A 20,038-nucleotide genomic window follows, 5' to 3' on the forward strand; every position below is an offset into this window, starting at 1 on the left:
TAATGCACTGCATCTCTTTATGGTGATGTTTACGGGGGCCATTAATGCCAATTCCCATCTTGTAAACCGTGCTGATGAGACGTGTCTAGTTTGAGCCGAATTCAGCAAGGCTGACACTGCATGTGGTGTATGGATTGTGAGGTTGTGTCCTAGCACTACATCTTCGCTTTTCGTTACTAGCAATGCTATCGTAGCGACACTTCGCAAGCATGTGGGGAGGGATCGCGCTACCGTATCTAGCTGAGCGCTGTAGTATGCTACCGGCCTGCTGGCATCACCGTGCTTTTGGGTTAGGACGCCTGCCGCGCAACCAGCACTTTCTGTTCCGTACAGCTCAAAGGGTTTCCCATAGTCTGGCATACCTAATGCTGGTACCTGCGTTAGGCACTGTTTAAGTCTCTCAAATGCCATCTCGGATTCGTCTGTATGCGAAATCCGATCAGGTTTGTTTGATGAGACCATCTCCTGCAAAGGTAATGCTAGAATGGAAAAACCTGGGATCCAGTTATGGCAATACCCACACATTCCTAGAAACGTTCTGATCTGTTGCTGGGTTTGTGGCAGAGTCATGTCTCAAATTGCTTGAATTCTATCAGCGGTCAGGTGTCTCAGTCCTTGTGTCAGACAGTGTCTCAGATATTTTACTTTAGTCTGGCATAATTGCAACTTGTCTTTGGAAACCTTGTGTCCTGTGTCTGAAAGATGAAACAGGAGCTGTTTCGTATCTTTCAGGGACGCTTCCAGTGAATCTGAACATAGTAGTAAATCATCCACATATTGTATCAATATTGATCCACTCTCTGGTTGGAAAGACTGTAAACAATCATGCAAAGCCTGTGAAAATATACTTGGACTGTCTATGAAACCTTGTGGTAATCGAGTCCATGTGTATTGGACTCCTCTGTATGTGAATGCAATCAAATATTGGCTGTCAGGGTGCAGAGGTACCGAGAAAAAGGCGGAGCAGAGGTCAATAACAGTGAAAAATTTCGCAGTGGGAGGGATTTGCATAAGGATGACAGCTGGATTTGGCACTACGGGGAACTGACTCGCAACTATTTTGTTAATCCCCCTTAGATCCTGCACTAGCCTGTAACCCCTCCCCCCACTCTTTTTCACAGGGAAGATGGGACTATTGGCAGTGCTGGATGTTCTTACCAGAATGCCCTGTTGTAGCAAGCGCTCTATTACGGGGTATACTCCTTACTCCACCTCTGGCTTCAGAGGGTATTGTGGGATTTTTGGAGCTATCCTACCATCTTTTACTTGTACAACGACTGGAGCTACGTTTGCCATTAATCCAGTGTCTCGTCCATCTTTAGTCCAAAGTGACTCTGGTATTTGGGATGTCATTTCTTCTACCTGGGATGAACTCCTATTTATCATAACGGTATGTGACATTAATTTTGATGGGGAGTCTAGCATGTCTCGTACTTCCTGAGCGTGATTCTCAGGTATGTCTAAGAATACACCTTCAGGAGTACAATATATGACGCACCCCATTTTACACAATAAATCTCTTCCCAGGAGATTAGTCGGTGCCGATGCAGCCAGCAAAAAGGAATGCTTGGTATGCAAAGGCCCTATTGTAATCTCTGCTGGTTTACTAACAGGGTAGTGCTGTACTACTCCCGTTACTCCCATGGCTGGAATTGTCTTACCAGTGGTTCTCATGCCCACTGTCGAATTTATCACTGATTTGGCCGCCCCCGTATCTACAAGGAAATTTAATGATTTACCAGCTACATCAATTGTGATCTCGGGTTCACTTCCAAGACTTGCAATCAATTTCACTGGCTGCAGATTACAGGTGTGGCCACACCCCTATTGGGTATGGTGACCCCCCTGAATCGCGCTGGCAGCAATTACTTGTGGTGGAGGTAGATGGGAACTATCAGGGATTTGCCAGTCTCTTCTTGGGGGATACCTTTTGGTTTCCCCTGCATGTGGCTCATAGCTCCGCCCTTTCGGTCCTTGATCCCAATGTCTCGTATCAGGTCGTTGTCTATAGGGTTGATATGAATTTTGTATTGGTCTTACTTTACAATCACGTGCTATGTGTCCCTCTCTGTGGCAACAATAACATTTTATACCTGTTGACTTACCCACAGGGGGTCACAGTTCTGGGCTGAGGGGGCCGGGTAGTGAGGGCCTGTATGCTCACAGCCATTAACTTATCACTCTGTGACTCCCTGTGTCTGATGATATTCCGATCATGCCCAGCAGCAGCCTCTCCCAATGCATCCACCGACATACCTCTCCAATCAGGCCTAGTGGTTTGTATTCTATTCCTTAAAACCTCTTTTAGACCGTCCATTAATACTGAAACAGCTACTTCCCTGTGGTGTACATTAGTTTTAATGTCATCTATACCAGTGTACCTAGCCATATCCTGCAGAGCCCGGTGAAAATATTCTGGTGTGGATTCACCTTCTTTTTGTTTTATTGTAAAGATTTTATTCCACTTTACTACTGCAGGAAAATATACCCCTAACTGTAAGTTGATTCTCTTTACATTATCCTGATTATACTCGTCTGTTAGTGGTACTTCCTCATCTAACTTGCAATCAGCGATAAACTTTAACGGATCAACGCTGGGGGGTAAACATGCCCTCAAAACTGTCCTCCAATCTTTGTTATTTGGCTCTGCAGAATTTCCTAGCTCCCTAATATACTTTTGACATGCAACTAAGTCTTTCCTAGGATCAGGGAATTCAGACATCATTGATCTTAATTCTGCTCGGGAAAAGGGACAGTGCATGGCGATGTTCCTGACAGGAGTTGCTCCTGAAGTGTCAGTTTTCCCATTTGGCACTGCTATTACCCTAACAGGATTAAGTCCAACAACATCATTCTGAGTAGATTCTACAACATGTGGTGAAATAGTTTCAGCATAGTGTATGGTGCCGTACTTACCAGTCGATACGACCTCACCTGTCCCTCCGCTAGGGGCCTTTGATACTAATCTTACGGGTTGGGTCGTGCCCACTGCTGTTTCTGATATGGTGGCTGCTAGGGAGAGTGCTGATATTGTTGTGGGCTCATCCTCTTGGTCACAATCCTGGGGGAAGTTCAAAACAGGGTACAACTTGCACGGATTAGTGTTAGCATTGATTACTTTAGTTACATTATCTTTAACTTCTATACATTTAACATGACCCTGAGTGCCATTCTCTGCAACCAATTTCTCTCCAGGTATGTATGGTGGTGGGGGTGCAGTGGCTATCAGTTTCCTGATAGGGTTAGATCCAGTGGCTTGCGCCAACCCCCTTTGTATTTCACCTTCCTGTTGCCACAATGTTAAATAATCATAATGTCTAATACGCCTTTTTGAAGATTTAATCAGGCAAACTCTTCTCCTTAAATTCTGTAATACTTCTGGGTTAAAACTACCTACCCGGGGAAACTTTTCCCCGTCATGCACAGTCATCCTTTCCCATTCATTGCACAACATTTCTGTGTGATGACCATATTTCTCACACATGATATACCTTGCCGACCCGATTGGTCGGTTTACTAAATCAACCTGAACCTGGGTTGATCGCCCCTTACCTGAACAACTGGCCCCCATCTCTGCAGGTGCTGCTTTCACTACCTCTGACTTCAAATCAGGGTCTTCGGCAACCCTTACAGAAACCAAGATGCTCGGGGTAAGGCTGCGGTGGGGGTTTTGCTCCGAAGTCCGCCCACTTAACTCCCGTCCACGCTGGCCAATACAGCGACCAAAGTTCCCAGAGGTTCCGTACCCAACCTAGGGCACCTAAGTACGTCTACTTGCTCGGGCGTGTGGGAGTGTCTTACCCTCCCCAGCAAGTATCAGTCGCTGGAATGTCCCTGAGTGATCAGGCTACTTCCCTTAAAATAAAAAAATTACACAAATCACGTTAACAATGTGCAAGTAGCGTTCTTCTGAATTCAAGACACGCTAATGCACACAATCACATGCGGTACAATCGTATCTGCACACAAGCAACTAATCTTATGTGCGGAACGATCAGTGGAATCGAAAATCTCTGCTGCGAATTCCTTCAGCAATGAGCTTTGTTGGCCTATATGGGTCTCGCACCAACCCTCTTCGGTTGTGCTCTCTACTTCTGGTCTGCTGTACCTGAACCTCCTGGTCCTTGACCTCCTGGTCTGTTATGTACAGCAGACTCTACTGCTCATAAATATGTCGAGATTAACAAGGGACGCCTCCCAAGCCACCCCACGCTATCACTCTCGCTGGTGTACCTCTTTCTACTGGCCTATGGTTCCCACTTCCGTAATAAAAGAGAAATCTTATATATACACACTCTTACATTCGAACACTCTTATTTCTGTACAGAATTCCTTTCATTCAGTAATAGTCTAACCCAGAAGAATTGCAACAGAGAAAGTCTTTTTTTTTTTCTTTTAACTTTAAACTTTTGGATTTGAGATAGATTTGTGTTATTTTCGCGTTACTTCCTTATCGCCTATTAAAACAATACTATCGTGCTGTTTGTATTATGTGGGCGTATCCGTACGCTCCGTTGCATGATATACGCTCCGTGCGTCGACCCTTGCGTTGCGTACGCCCTGCCCTTGTAAGGACACGTGTACGCAGACCATGTACGTCCACAGTAACACACTACACGTTTATCAATGTGAATGATCTTTAACAGTAATCATTCACTGAACACCACCCAAATCTCCCTTGTTTTCTAGGCGAGACTGTGTGCGTGCCTTTTACAATTATTCCCTTAAATATTACTTTTTATCTTTTAACTATTAATAACAACAAATGTCTCAGCACGTTATCACTAGTGTGTGGCAATCAGGAGAATGAGGTACGGACAAATAATACTAAACAAGAAATACAGGTGTGTGTGCTTATGCGTACGTTCGCAAAACAGAAACTAAACAGGTTTTAAAAGACAATAACGTACTGTTCCCACCTTCCGGTTCCGGATTCCTTCAGCACTCCTTACTAAGCGAAGCAGACGCTTATCTGGTCAGCACTACGAGGAATATTACCTCCCGCCCTTTGCTGACCGATAATGTCTGCTGAAATTACCTAGTGCAGATATGTGAAGAGCGGGCGAGTCCCCAATTGATAAAGCCTATAATTTATCCTATTTAAAACACTCTAAAAGGTTAATGAACACAGTACGCAATTGGCGTATGGAATACCGTAAGGGTACGCACGTAGCGTAACCAACGCTTAGCCGTGGACGAGACGCACGAGCGGCACGTTCGCTCACGGCTTAAAACGTAAAGGCAAGCACGCTATAGGCTGCCGACTAACGTAATGATACGCTATCAGCGTAGCGGACGCTCGAGACCACGTGGAGATCACGAGCGGCGCTGACGCTTACAGAGTTAAACCTTTGTAACAATATCATAAACAATGTACTTATATTGTAAACCTTTGTGCAGTGATAAGGTGTAAATGCAACACAGTGTATCCTTGTTAGTTAAAAAGCTGTATGAGGGATTCTTACGCTCTGAGAACCCTTTAGCAATATAATAAACACTCAAATACCGGTCTAAGGGTCTAACATCTTTTAAGGGAGAGAATGAACGTTCAATCGCAAAAGAATACACAATACAAGTTATACACTACCAAACTAACATAAAATACCTAACCGAGTTACTACACGTTAAAATACAACAAAGACACAAATACATTTAAGGGGGAAGGAGAGAGAGAATGGCTTACAACAAAATAGGAGATAAATATGGTTGCAGAGAACTTACGCACAAGGGGAACAATCGCAAGCGCCTTTCTGGATATCCAGCTCCCGATTATCAGTGATGAGAACCGTTGAGAAGAGTAGAGAGCTGGCCCAGATTGGCTTGTCTTTTTATACACTACACACAATACAGTACAATGGTCCCTACATTCTTATTGTTCATTGGACACAGGAATTCGTCTTCGCATTATAACAAAAGGTCATAGGTTGGTTCATACAGGTGGGCTGTGACTATTCCAAACTGCTGAGGTGGGAGGGATACTGGGTTTCCCGCCGCATGGGTAATAAAGTGCAAATACAGTAAATGTCCATAAACTTCTTATGTCCATAACTATACGCACGAGCGAGTAATCCGCTTCAAACCAACACCGGAATATTGCTAATTATATTCTCTTCCGATGGATACTAAACACCACTGTGTAACCCCTGTCTGACCCTTCGTATCAAACAAAGAGGAATCTCTTTGTCCCCGAACATGCTACATTAACTAAACTTTCAGATTCTATCAAAGGGACCATAATCTACAAAATACATTATATGACTAAAATATGTAACGATCGAGTCGCCCGCTAGACGCACACAAACTCTACCGTAAATGCGCATACCTCGCGCCTGCGAGTGCACGCGGCTGCGAGTATACGCACGCACGGGAGGGCTCATGCACGTGCAGCGGGCACACGCATGAGGTGCATATATGGCAATGTGCAGCGTGATATTTTTCTGACTTTGACACACTGGCTGACATATATATACTGCGGAGGCAGTATATTAAATAAACCCCCGCCAGTATAAAGAATTTGAGCGGGACCGAAGCCCGCCATTGAGGGGGCGGAGCTTGATCCTCCAGCACTAACCAGCGCCATTTTCTCCACAGAACGCTGCAGAGAAGCTGCACCCCGGACTCTCCCTTGCTGAATTCAAGTACAGAGGGCAAAAAGGAGGGGGGGGGGCACATATATTTGGCGCAGTGAGTGTATTATTGATATATAAAGCGCTGTACAGACTGGGATTTTGTTCCAGTGTCCAGTGGCGCTGGGTGTGTGCTGGCATACTCTCTCTCTGTCTCTCCAAAGGGCCTTATTGGGGGACTGTCTCCATATATATATCCCAGTGTGTGTGTGGGTGTCGGTACGTGGGTGTGGGCATGTCTGAAGTGGAAGGCTCGTCTAAGGAGGAGGTAGAGCAGATGATTGTGGTGTCTCCGTCGGCACAGTCGACACCTGATTGGATGGATATGTGGAATGTTTTAAATGCAAATGTGTCTTTATTACATAAAAGATTGGACAAAGCAGAGTCCAGAGAAAAAGCAGGGAGTCAATCCATGGCTTTGACTGTGTCACAAGGCCCTTCAGGGTCTCATAAACGTCCCCTGTCCCAGGTAGCAGACACTGATACCGACACGGATTCTGACTCCAGTGTCGACTACGATGATGCGAGGTTACACCCAAGGGTGGGCAAAAGTATTAATTATATGATTATTGCAATAAAAGATCTTTTGCATATCACAGAGGACCCCTCGGTGCCTGACACGAGGGTATGCATGTTTAAGGAGAAGAAACCTGAGGTAACCTTTCCCCCATCTCATGAGCTGAACGCTTTATTTGAAAAAGCTTGGGAAACTCCAGACAAGAAACTGCAGATTCCCAAGAGAATTCTTATGGCGTATCCTTTCCCCCAACAGGACAGGTTATGGTGGGAATCCTCGCCCAGGGTGGACAAGGCTTTGACACGCTTGTCCAAAAAGGTGGCGCTACCGTCTCCAGACACGGCAGCCCTCAAGGACAGGAGACTACCTTAAAATCAATTTATACACATACGGGAGCCTTGCTCAGACCGGCAGTAGCGTCAGCATGGGTATGTAGCGCAATAGCAGCATGGGCAGATAACTTGTCATCTGACATTGACACCCTAGATAAGGATAGCATTTTATTGACCTTGGGTCATATAAAAGACGCAGCGTTATATATGAGAGACACTGCGAGAGACGTTGGGCTGTTGCGTTCAAGAACCAATGCCATGGCAATTTCTGCTAGGCGAGCCCTGTGGACCCGCCAATGGACGGGTGATGCCGATTCAAAGAGACATATGGAAACTGCCTTACAAGGGTGAGGTTTTATTTGGGGAGGGCCTCGCGGACCTGGTTTCCACAGGTACCGCGGGTAAATCTTCTTTTTTGCCTTATGTTCCCCCACAGAAAAAGAAAACACCTCAATATCAGATGCAGTCCTTTCGGTCGCATAAGTCCAGAAGGGGCCGGGGCTCTTCGTTCCTCGCCAGAGGTAAGGGTAGAGGGAAAAGAATGCCTGCTACGGCTAGTTCCCAGGAACAGAAGTCCTCCCCGGCTTCTACAAAATCCACCGCATGACGCTGGGGCTCCACTGCGGGAGTCCGCGCCGGTGGGGGCACGTCTTCGACTCTTCAGCCGGATCTGGGTTCTGTCAGATGTGGATCCTTGGGCGATAGAAATTGTATCCCAAGGCTACAAACTGGCATTCGAAGAAGTGCCTCCTCGACGATTTTTCAAGTCTGATTTGCCAGCCTTTCCCCCACAGAGGGAAATAGTTTTAGCTGCGATACAAAAGCTGTGTCAACAGCAAGTGATTATCAAGGTTCCCCTAGTGCTACAGGGGAAGGAGTACTATTCAACTCTATTTGTGGTCCCGAAACCGGATGGCTCGGACAGACCCATTCTGAATCTAAAATCCCTAAACCTGTATCTAAAAAAGTTCAAATTCAAGATGGAATCTCTCCGGGCAGTGATCTCCAGCCTGGAAGGGGGGGATTTTATGGTGTCACTAGACATAAAGGATGCATACCTTCATGTCCCCATTTATCCTCCTCATCAGGCGTACCTGGAATTCGCTGTACAGGACTGTCATTACCAGTTTCAGACGTTGCCGTTTGGGCTGTCCACGGCCCCGAGTTTTTCACCAAGGCAATGGCGGAAATTATGGTGCTCCTACGCAGGCAAGGAGTCAAAATTATCCCATACTTGGACGATCTCCTGATAAAAGCGAGATCGAGAGATCAGTTGCTGAAAAGCGTGTCACTCTCCCTGAGAGTGCTGCAGCAACACGGCTGGATCCTAAATCTGCCAAAATCGCAGTTGATTCCAACGAATTGGCTATCATTTTTAGGCATGATTCTGGACACGGAAAAGAAGAGGGTTTTTCTCCCAACGGAAAAAGCCCAGGAACTCCAGAGCATGGTCAGAGACCTGTTAAAGCCAAAAAGAGTGTCAGTTCATCAATGCACTCGAGTACTGGGAAGAATGGAGGCAGCCTACGAGGCCATACCCTTCGGCAGGTTCCATGCGAGGACATTTCAGTGGGACCTTCTGGACAAATGGTCGGGGTCCCATCTACAAATACATCAGAAAATAAGCCTGTCCCCCAGGGCCAGGGTGTCTCTCCTGTGGTGGCTGCAGAGTGCTCACCTTCTAGAGGGTCGCAGGTTCGGCATTCAAGACTGGGTTCTGGTAACCACGGACGCCAGCCTCCGAGGATGGGGAGCAGTCACACAAGGAAGAAATTTTCAGGGACTGTCGTCGAGCCAGGAGGCTTGTCTACACATGAACGTGCTGGAATTAAGGGCCATATACAACGGCCTACGACAAGCGGAGACTCTTCTTCGCGACCTACCTGTTCTGATTCAATCAGACAATGTCACAGCAGTGGCTAATGTAAACCGCCAAGGCGGGACAAGGAGCAGAGTGGCAATGGTGGAAGCTACCAGGATTCTTCGCTGGGCGGAAAATCACATAAGCGCAATCTCAGCAGTCTTCCACTCATCTCAAAAATACTGAGAATCATAAGACGAAAAAGAATCCAGACGATACTCATTGTTCCGGATTGGCCTCGAAGGGCCTGGTATTCAGATCTTCAGGAAATACTCACAGAAGATCCGTGGCCTCTTCCTCCCAGGGAGGACCTGTTGCAGCAGGGGCCCTGCGTGTTCCAAGACTTACCGCGGTTACGTTTGACGGCATGGCGGTTGAACGCCAAATCCTAGCTAGGAAAGGTATTCCGGGGGAGGTCATCCCTACTCTGATAAAAGCTAGGAAGGAGGTGACGGCGAAACATTATCACCGTATCTGGAGGAAATATGTATCTTGGTGTGAAGCCAAGAATGCTCCTACGGCAGATTTTCACCTGGGCCGTTTTCTGCACTTTCTGCAGACAGGAGTGGATATGGGCCTAAAGTTAGGCTCTATTAAGGTACAGATTTCGGCCCTGTCAATATTTTTTCAGAAGGGATTGGCTTCTGTCCCAGAAGTCCAGACTTTTGTAAAGGGAGTGCTGCACATCCAGCCTCCTTTTGTGGCCCCAGTGGCACCATGGGACCTTAACGTGGTGTTACAGTTCCTTAAGTCACACTGGTTTGAACCTCTTCAAACAGGTGAGTTGAAATTTCTCACTTGGAAAGTGGTCATGTTGTTAGCCTTGGCATCTGCGAGGCGGGTGTCCGAATTGGCGGCTTTGTCTCACAAAAGCCCCTATCTGATTTTCCATGTGGATAGAGCTGAGTTGAGGACTCGTCCTCAATTTCTGCCTAAGGTGGTTTCATCGTTTCATATGAACCAACCTATTGTGGTGCCTGTGGCTACGGGGGACTTGGAGGATTCCAAGTCTCTTGATGTAGTCAGGGCCTTAAAAGTTTATGTAGCCAGGACGGCTCGGGTTAGGAAATCAGAGGCACTGTTTGTCCTGTATGCAGCCAATAAGGTTGGCGCCCCTGCTTCTAAGCAGACTATTGCCCGCTGGATCTGTAACACGATTCAGCAGGCTCATTCTACGGCTGGATTGCCGGTACCAAATTCGGTAAAGGCCCATTCCACTAGGAAGGTGGGCTCTTCTTGGGCGGCTGCCCAAGGTGTCTCGGCATTACAACTTTGCCGAGCAGCTACTTGGTCGGGTTCAAACACTTTTGCTAAATTCTACAAGTTTGATAACTTGGCTGAGGAGGACCTCATGTTTGCTCAATCGGTGCTGCAGAGTCATCCGCACTTTCCCGCCCGGTCTGGAGCTTTGGTATAATCCCCATGGTCCTTACGAAGTCCCCAGCATCCTCTAGGACGTAAGAGAAAATAAGATTTTAAACCTACCGGTAAATCTTTTTCTCCTAGTCCGTAGAGAATGCTGGGCGCCCGTCCCAGTGCGGACTAAATTCTGCAAGACTTGTATATAGTTATTGCTTACATAAGGGTTATGTTGTTACAGTTTTGATCAGTCTCTGGCTGATGCTGTTTTGTTTCATACTGTTAACTGGTTCGTATGTTCCAAGTTGTACGGTGTGGATGGTGTGGGCTGGTATGTATCTTGCACTTAGATTAACAAAAATCCTTTCCTCGTACTGTCCGTCTCCTCTGGGCACAGTTCTTTAACTGAGGTCTGGAGGAGGGGCATAGAGGGAGGAGCCAGTGCACACCCATCTAAAGTCTTTAGAGTGCCCATGTCTCCTGCAGAGCCCGTCTATACCCCATGGTCCTTACGGAGTCCCCAGCATCCTCTACGGACTAGGAGAAAAAGATTTTCCGGTAGGTTTAAAATCTTATTATGTCACAACCTGACAATGCTGCATACTTAAGGAGAGTCCAAAAATAATGTCTCAAAAATGGTCTATAGGCTGACCAGTAAGAAGTAGATAAGTGTCTAACCCTGAACTTATAGGTAGATCATACACAACCTCCTGCGTTAGCAATGAAGCAGGTAAATTGCAATAGGGTTAGTGTGATCCTCTCAGAGTTCAGAGTGGTACTGTAAACATTTCTAGATTTAGAAATACATCTGTAATTAGTGTTTTGTAGGCGTGTCTTTTACAGTTACATTAATGTAGGAGTAAACTCTGTTTGCCATGGAAGTAGTGACTTTTACTGTATATCAGTTCCGTCTATTTTTAGTGTTGCGATGCATTGTAATGTCACTCCAATGAGGGTCCATGTGCATGTATATTTAGCTACTTTTGTTTTGGTTTTTACCATTGATTTGTTCCATCTTACCAATGTAAGGTCTGGACCTGCGGTAATCATTGCAACATAACAGCAGTGCGGGTGTGTATGTGATAGCAACATAGAAAGGGTTAAATGAGGAAGGGTACGCCCAAACTTCATGACACACTGTACGGTTTACAGCGGCCCACTGCCCTCACCCACTACAATAGGGTACAATAGGGGACTTGCAGTCATTTTGTTTTTGCACTAAAAAATGTACTGTTTTACATGCTTATAGTGCTTTCTATATCTGATTACTTACAGTTTACTTTGAAAAGATGCTGAAGGAGAACTCAGGTAGCAGATACACAATAATTGTGTTCACAGCAAAAGATGTGTGATGCCTCAGATTAGTGGCACATGGTGGACCAGGACTAATGGGTTTGGGCACCATCATCTAACATGCCCTTAGAGATATCATGCCAACAATTCAGATTATTGCCACAACTACAAAGGCTTTGCAGCCAATTACAGCCGATGGCCAGACTTTATGCCAAACAAATGTGTTGAACATCATATTTTGCGATAATGTGCTGCCTACCTTTCATTTTCTCACCCAGTCATATTGCATTACTACATTCCTTCTTCCTATTCCTTTATGTAATGCTGCAACTTATTTGGAACAAGCCATGTGGTTTATGTCACCATTAGTTATGCAGATTTCACATACATATACTACAATCCATTCATTTTACATAACAGAGTAAGTATACAGTACCACCAATGCTAGTTTTAAGTTGAAATTTGAGTTCTTACTAATTGGTGGGAGTTGTGTCATTGACTGACAGAAAGCAGTGACCACCTTGAAAGAATGTAAAGTCTCTCCTTGTCCTGTGGTAGTGTAGTATGTTTAATAATGATTGATACAGGATTAGCCACCTGTCTGGTCTCATTAAGTTCACTAGTCCTTGTATGTACAGTATGTTCATACCTCTCTACTTTGCTGTGTGGTAAAGCGTGACTCGTCACAAAAAGGGGGTAGGTTTCACGAAAGGGGTGGAGCCTCACTGCATCCCCATTCACATCACTACGGGGGTATGCCCAGTACTCTCCGATATGCTGGGCTGTCCTCAGGCTCCCCTACACTCTGAATTGATGCCGTGCAAACATCTGTTCCCCTGCTGCTCACCCGCTGTACCCGCTGCTCTGTGTGCCCCACCCAACTCGGCCCCAGATTGTTGCCTGCGGTTGTGACAAGGAGACAGTCCCAGAAAAATGTGACTGTCCCACTGAATGCTTGGGAGGTATGTTTATATGCTCTCCATTTTTGGGGGATATTTCTGCAAACAGGAAGTATGCCTAGGCATGCCGAATTGGAGACAAATTTGAATCCATGCTCTATGATAATACTTACCTACTTTCCCAGAATATCCTGGAGCCTCCCCAGTCTCGGATGACTCTCCCGGACTCTGGGAAGAGAAGTAGTCCCAACAGATAGTTCTTTCTTGCTCGTTGCTGCTCGCATTCCAAGTGAAATGGATGATCCAGGCAGCCTCATGATGCAATTTGTGCAAGAGTGGCCCCACCCCTCACTTTACAATGCAAGGAATTGCTATTTGTGTAGCAGGTGCATGCCCCATGCACCTCTCACCTACATACCCTACAGGCTATATGTTGGAAAGTATGGCTATGGGCCTGATGCAGTGTGAGAACTATGGTACAGTTGTGAGCTCTAACATGGTTTTATTGAAGCCTAATATTGAATGCATATTTTGCAAGCAAAATAAATGGTTAAAAACATGGGTGTAAGTGTGCCTGGTGTCAGTCTGTACCTTTATCTTGCGTGCTATGAGTCAGCTTGTAAAGGCCACTATGGTGCTTCTATGTATAGAATCTGCAGGGAGGTTGGTGCATATTTGTGGATCCCAATGCAAAACTACAGTATGTCCTCCTGATATGTCACAAAAACTATGAATACGCAAGTCATGTATTTGTGCTATGTTATTGGTAATGCTGTGGTATGTGTATGAGATGGAACAGCGAGGTCTGTTTTCATGTTGTCTTTCATTTCATATCATGCTGGTTCCATGCTCCAGTGATAATCAGGCTCCATGGCCATTGTTGTATGCAGCTGTGGCATGTTGCATAAAGCATATTGGATTTCATCATGTGTAATTCTGATGATAAACAGTTCATTGAAAGGGTCCTTTTTAGCCCTGACGTTCCCAGCTTCTGTAGTGGGACACACATGGGTCAGAAGAAAAGAGTTGGCTCAGGCCCAACAATCTGTTCCAGCATTTGTTCAATTGTGTTTGAGGGAAATGCATATATGAACCTGATAGCTCTTAGTATTCAGAAGTGCACCCTGGGAGTAACCTTTCCCATATATTGGGGTTATTTACTGGCATCAGTGCAAGAGTTCAAATCAGCAGTAACCCTATCACAACCGTACAGCAGTTTGTTTGATTGGTTCAATACAAAGTACAGTATAAGGGGCATATTTAGCAATTATTAGGTTTTAGACACGATAATTATAATTTCTAATTGGTGCTATTCATGGCAGTAAGAAATTAATTCTCACCCAAATGTACTAATATACACTTACAGGAACAGGGCTCGTCCATGCGATGTGAGAAGTGAAATAATCTCTTGCAGAGCCGTAACTAAATGTTTTAGTGCCCTGTGCCAGAGAGATAATTGGCACCCCCCTTCCCCCCTTCCCCACACACACACACTTTTCCAATAGGGACATAAGACGCATGACAAGATTCATCCCAGAGGATGCCCCTTCCCACATTTTATATGTATATATATTTTATTTATTAACAGTTTCTTATATAGCGCAGCAAATTCTGTTGTGCTTTACAACTAGACACAATGATAAGACAAAACTGGGTAAAAAACAAACAGTCATAGAGGTAGGAGGGCCCTGCTCGCAAGCTTACAATCTATGGGGAAATAGGCATTGATACACAAGGATAGGTGCTATCTATTGCATAGTTGATCACCAGATTGTAAAGTTTCTTGGTGGGTTGCATGATGAACCAGGTTCAGGGGAAAGGAGAGTGAAGAAAGAAAATATGTGGGGGATGTGTGGACTATACTGTGAGGATATAATTTGATAGTAGAGCTATGAAGGGAATGTGAGCGGTTCTGGAATTTGATAAGCTTGTCTGAATAGGTGAGTTTTCAGGGAATGCTTGAAGGTTTGAGGACTAGAGGAGAGCCTTATTGTACGTGGTAGGGCATTCCACAGAGTGGGTGCAGCCCGCAGAAAGTCCTGTAATCGTGCATGGGAGCAAGTAATGAGTGTGGATGAGAGACCTAGATCTTGTGAAGAGCGAAGGGGCCGGTTTGGGAGATATTTTGAGATAAGTGAAGAGATGTATGTTGGTATACTATGGTTAATAGCCTTGTGTGTAAATAACAGTATTTTATATTGAATACGGTAGAATACAGGTAGCCAATGGAGAGTGACAAAGTGGGTCTGTAGACGATGAATGTCTAACGAGGAATATTAGCCTCGCAGCTGCATTCAGAATGGATTGTAATGGTGAGAGTCTCTGCTTAGTAAGACCAGTAAGAAGACTCTTGCAATAATCAATGCGGGAGATAATGAGAGCATGGATTAGGGTTTTAGCAGTGTCTTGTGTAAGATATGATCGTATTTTGGATATGTTTATTAGATGCATGTAACATGATTTTGAGACAGATAGAATGTGGTGGGGAGCAAAGGACAATTCTGAGTATAATTCTGTGTGTATATATACCTTGACAAAGGGGCATGTAAGCCCCGAAACGTTGGTTTCCCACTGTGTTTTTTGAAATACACTCAACTATTTTCAAGACGCTGAGTGCCGCTCCTTCATTTCTGCTATATATATATATATATATATATATATATTGCTCAAAAAAATAAAGGGAACACTTAAACAACACAATGTAACTCCAAGTCGATCATACTTCTGTGAAATCAAACTGTCCACTTAGGAAGCAACACTGATTGACAATCAATTTCACATGCTGTTGTGCAAATGGAATAGACAACAGGTGGAAATTATAGTCAATTAGCAAGACACCCCCAATAAAGGAGTTGTTCTGCAGGTGGTGACCACAGACCACTTCTCAGCTCCTATGCTTTCTGGCTGATGTTTTGGTCACTTTTGAAAGCTGGCGGTGCTTTCACTCTAGTGGTAGCATGAGACGGAGTCTACAACCCACACAAGTGGCTCAGGTAGTGCAGCTCATCCAGGATGGCACATCAATGCGAGCTGTGGCTAGAAGGTTTGCTGTGTCTGTCAGCGTAGTGTCCAGAGCATGGAGGCACTACCAGGAGACAGGCCAGTACATCAGGAGATGTGGAGGAGGCCGTAGGAGGGCAACAACCCAGCAGCAGGACCGCTACCTCCGCCTTTGTGCAAGGAGGAACAGGAGGAGCACTGCCAGAGCCCTGCAAAATGACCTCCAGCAAGCCACAAATGTGCATGTGTCTACTCAAACGATCAGAAACAGACTCCATGAGGGTGGTATGAGGGCCCGACGTCCACAGGTGGGGGTTGTGCTTACAGACCAACACCGTGCAGGACGTTTGGCATTTGCCAGAGAACACCAAGATTGGCAAATTCGCCACTGGCGCCCTGTGCTCTTCACAGATGATAGCAGGTTCTCACTGAGCACATGTGACAGACGTGACAGAGTCTGGAGACGCCAAGGAGAACGTTCTGCTGCCTGCAACATCCTCCAGCATGACCGGTTTGGCAGTGGGTCAGTAATGGTGTGGGGTGGCATTTCTTTGGGGGGCCACACAGCCCTCCATGTGCTCGCCATAGGTATCCTGACTGCCATTAGGTACCGAGATGAGATCCTTAGACCCCTTGTGAGACCATATGCTGGTGCGGTTGGCCCTGGGTTCCTCCTAATGCAAGACAATGCTAGACCTCATGTGGCTGGAGTGTGTCAGCAGTTCCTGCAAGACGAAGGCATTGATGCTATGGACTGGCCCGCCCGTTCCCCAGACCTGAATCCAATTGAGCACATCTGGGACATCATGTCTCGCTCCATCCACCAACGCTACGTTGTACCACAGACTGTCCAGGAGTTGGCGGATGCTTTAGTCCAGGTCTGGGAGGAGATCCCTCAGGAGACCATCCGCCACCTCATCAGGAGCATGCCCAGGCATTGTAGGGAGGTCATTCAGGCACGTGGAGACCACACACACTACTGAGCCTCATTTTGACTTGTTTTAAGGACATTACATCAAAGTTGGATCAGCCTGTAGTGTGTTTTTCCACTTTAATTTTGAGGGTGACTCCAAATGCAGACCTCCATGGGTTAATAAATTTGATTTCCATTGATAATTTTTGTGTGATTTTGTTGTCAGCACATTCAACTATGTAAAGAACAAAGTATTTAATAAGAATATTTCATTCACTCAGATCTAGGATGTGTTATTTTAGTGTTCCCTTTATTTTTTTGAGCAGTGTATATATATATATATATATATATATATATATATACATAGATAGATAGATAGATAGATAGATAGATATTTAAACACAAAATAAGGCAATAGATCAAAGGCAACACTAGACAGGAAGCAAGCAAACCAACAAATCCAATGAATTGTCGACGGTGGATCCTCTTCTTAACGGCGTTTCTTCTGGAAATGGTACATGTAAACAAAGATAACACAACAGTGTGTAGTAATTCCTTGAGTAAACTCTTAATCAGTTTTTATGCTAGATGAAGGTAAAGTTCCAAAGAATTAAAGATGGCGTTAGGCGTACCAAAAACTCACTTTTCGAGTGTGGACGCCAGATGTATAAAGGTTTCCTCTAAACAAAAAAATGGATATCAATAAACCACAGACACCCAATAGAGATAATGGGGGTCATTCCGAGTTGATCGCTAGATGCCGTTGTTCGCAGCGTAGCGATCAGGCTAAAAATTGGCATTTCTGCGCATGCGTATGGGCCGCAGTGCGCACGCGTGATGTACTTTCACAAAAAACTATGCAGTTTCACACAAGGTCTAGCGACTATTTTCCGTCGCTCTGTTGATCGGTGAGTGATTGACAGGAAGTGGGTGTTTCTGGGTGGTAACTGACCGTTTTCCGGGAGTGTGATAAAAAACGCAGGCGTGTCAGGTAAAAACGCAGGCGTGCCTGGGGAAACGGGGGAGTGGCTGGCCGAACACAGGGCGTGTTTGTGACGTCAAAGCAGGAACTAAACAGACTGAAGTGATCGCAAGGAAGGAGTAGGTCTGCAGCTACTCTGAAACTGCTTGAAATAAATTCAGCACTGTTCTGCTAACCTTTCGTACGCACTTCTGCTAAGCTTAGATACACTCCCACAGGGGGACGGCTTAGCGTTTGCACTGCTGCAAGGGAGGTCATACAGGCACGTGGAGGCCACACACACTACTGAGCCTCATTTAGACTTGTTTTAAGGACATTACATCAAAGTTGGATCAGCCTGTAGTGTGTTTTTCCACTTTAATTTTGAGTGTGACTCCAAATCCAGACCTCCATGGGTTAATAAATTTGATTTCCATTGATCATTTTTGTGTCATTTTGTTGTCAGCACATTCAACTATGTAAAGAACAAAGTATTTAATAAGAATATTTCATTCATTCAGATCTAGGATGTGATATTTTAGTGTTCCCTTTATTTTTTTGAGCAGTGTATATGTATATATATATATATATATATATATATATAAAATAAACACACATTTATAGACCACTGCAAGAAAATTGATTGGACACAAATCCTCTTTGTGCCACATTCATGCACTTAACTTGAGAGCTCATTGTTATTCTGTTATTATGTTGTTGTTATTATTATTATTATTAGAATTGAAGACAATATAGGACAGGTACAGGGTAAATATTGAAATAAGAAAAAGAATAAGCACATAAGGAAATAGGGCCCTACTTATGAGAGCTTACTTTCTTACATTCTAAAGGGAAGGGCTAGACAGACAGGGGTGACATAGATGGGGTACATATAGAGCGTGGAACACAGGGTTAGGATGAGATTTGGTTTGGGGAAGAAGTGGGTCTTGAGAGCCCGTTAGAAGTTTTGTAGAGAGGTGGAAAGTCTGAGGGGGAGAGGTAGGGAATTCCAGAGAAAGGGAGCAGCATGTGAAAAATCTTGGAGGTAGGAGTGGGAGGAAGTAATCAGTAGGCAGGAGAGTCGGTGTGCATTAGCAGAGCGAAGAGGACGGGTGGGAGTGTAAAGGGAGATAAGGTCAGAGATGTAAATGAGAGAGGAGTGGGTGAGGGCTTTGTAAGTGAGTGTGAGAAGTTTGAAATGGATTCTGAAAGGTAATGGGAGTCAGTGAAGTGAGGAAAATGAGCTGGGCAGCAGCATTGAGGATAGATTGGAGTGGAGAGAGGTATTTGTCAGGAATGCCAGTCAGGAGGAGATTACAGTAGTCCAATCTGGAGATGACCAGTGAGTGGATAAGGGTCTTAGTAGTATCCTGGGTGAGAATAGGTCTGATCTATTTTTTAGATGAATACGGCAGGTTTGTGAGAGGTGCTGAATGTGTGGTTTGAATGAGAGGGAAGAGTCAAGGATTACTCCAAGACAGAGCACTTGGGGGCTAGAGAAGATAGTAGTGCCATCAATAGATAATGAGATTGTGGGAGGTGAGGTTATGCAGGAGGGAGGGAAGATGATCAGCTCAGTCTTAGAGCTGAGAAAAGAAGAGGATGAAGGACAGAACCTTGGGGTACACCTACAGTTAGTGGAAGTGTGGGGGAGGTGGAGTCATGAGAGGAGACAGAGAATGAACAGTCAGAGAGGTTGGAAGACAGCCAAGAGAGGGCAGTATCACATAGATCAATGGAGTGAAGGATTTGCAGTAGGAGAGGGTGGTCCACAGTGTCAAAAGCAGCAGAGAGGTCAAGAAGAATAAGTAGAGAGTAGTGGCCCTAAGATTTGGCAGCAAAAAAACGGGACTGTCCCGCGAAAATTGGGACAGTTGGGAGGTATGCCAATGAGGTCCCTAGGAAGTATCTGTTCAGTTGCAGCACTTCCTTTGTGATCCAGGGGGGATGGGCCCACGGGAGTACAGGTGAAACCCCTGGTGGGCCCCACTGCCCAAGAGCCCACCTCCTTACATTATACTGCACAAGGCTATGGTGTATATTCTACAGCACATTTCTATTATTAACCTGGTACTTTATTATCGATGCACTAGCATTTTTTACTATATACTTAACAAGGGGTCCAGAACATGCACTACCTAATGGTTAGCCCCTACCACTGCATTCCTACAGTGGGTCCTTCCTGCCCCAGTCTGACCCTGGTGGGATGTATAAAGCATTGCATTTTGAATGCGATATATCCCACAACTTACTACACGTATAGCGATGTCTGTTTGC

General features: G+C 45.2%; 1 protein-coding gene across 4 annotated transcripts in view; it reads left to right on the forward strand.

Moving 5' to 3' along the window:
* Positions 1-20,038, forward strand: part of GPC3 (glypican 3) — a 1,559,491-nt gene that overhangs the window by 945,913 nt on the left and 593,540 nt on the right. The gene's annotated exons all lie outside the window — the stretch shown is intronic.

This window comes from Pseudophryne corroboree, chromosome 8 (genome assembly GCF_028390025.1).
Source record: "Pseudophryne corroboree isolate aPseCor3 chromosome 8, aPseCor3.hap2, whole genome shotgun sequence".
Lineage (NCBI taxonomy): Eukaryota > Metazoa > Chordata > Amphibia > Anura > Myobatrachidae > Pseudophryne > Pseudophryne corroboree.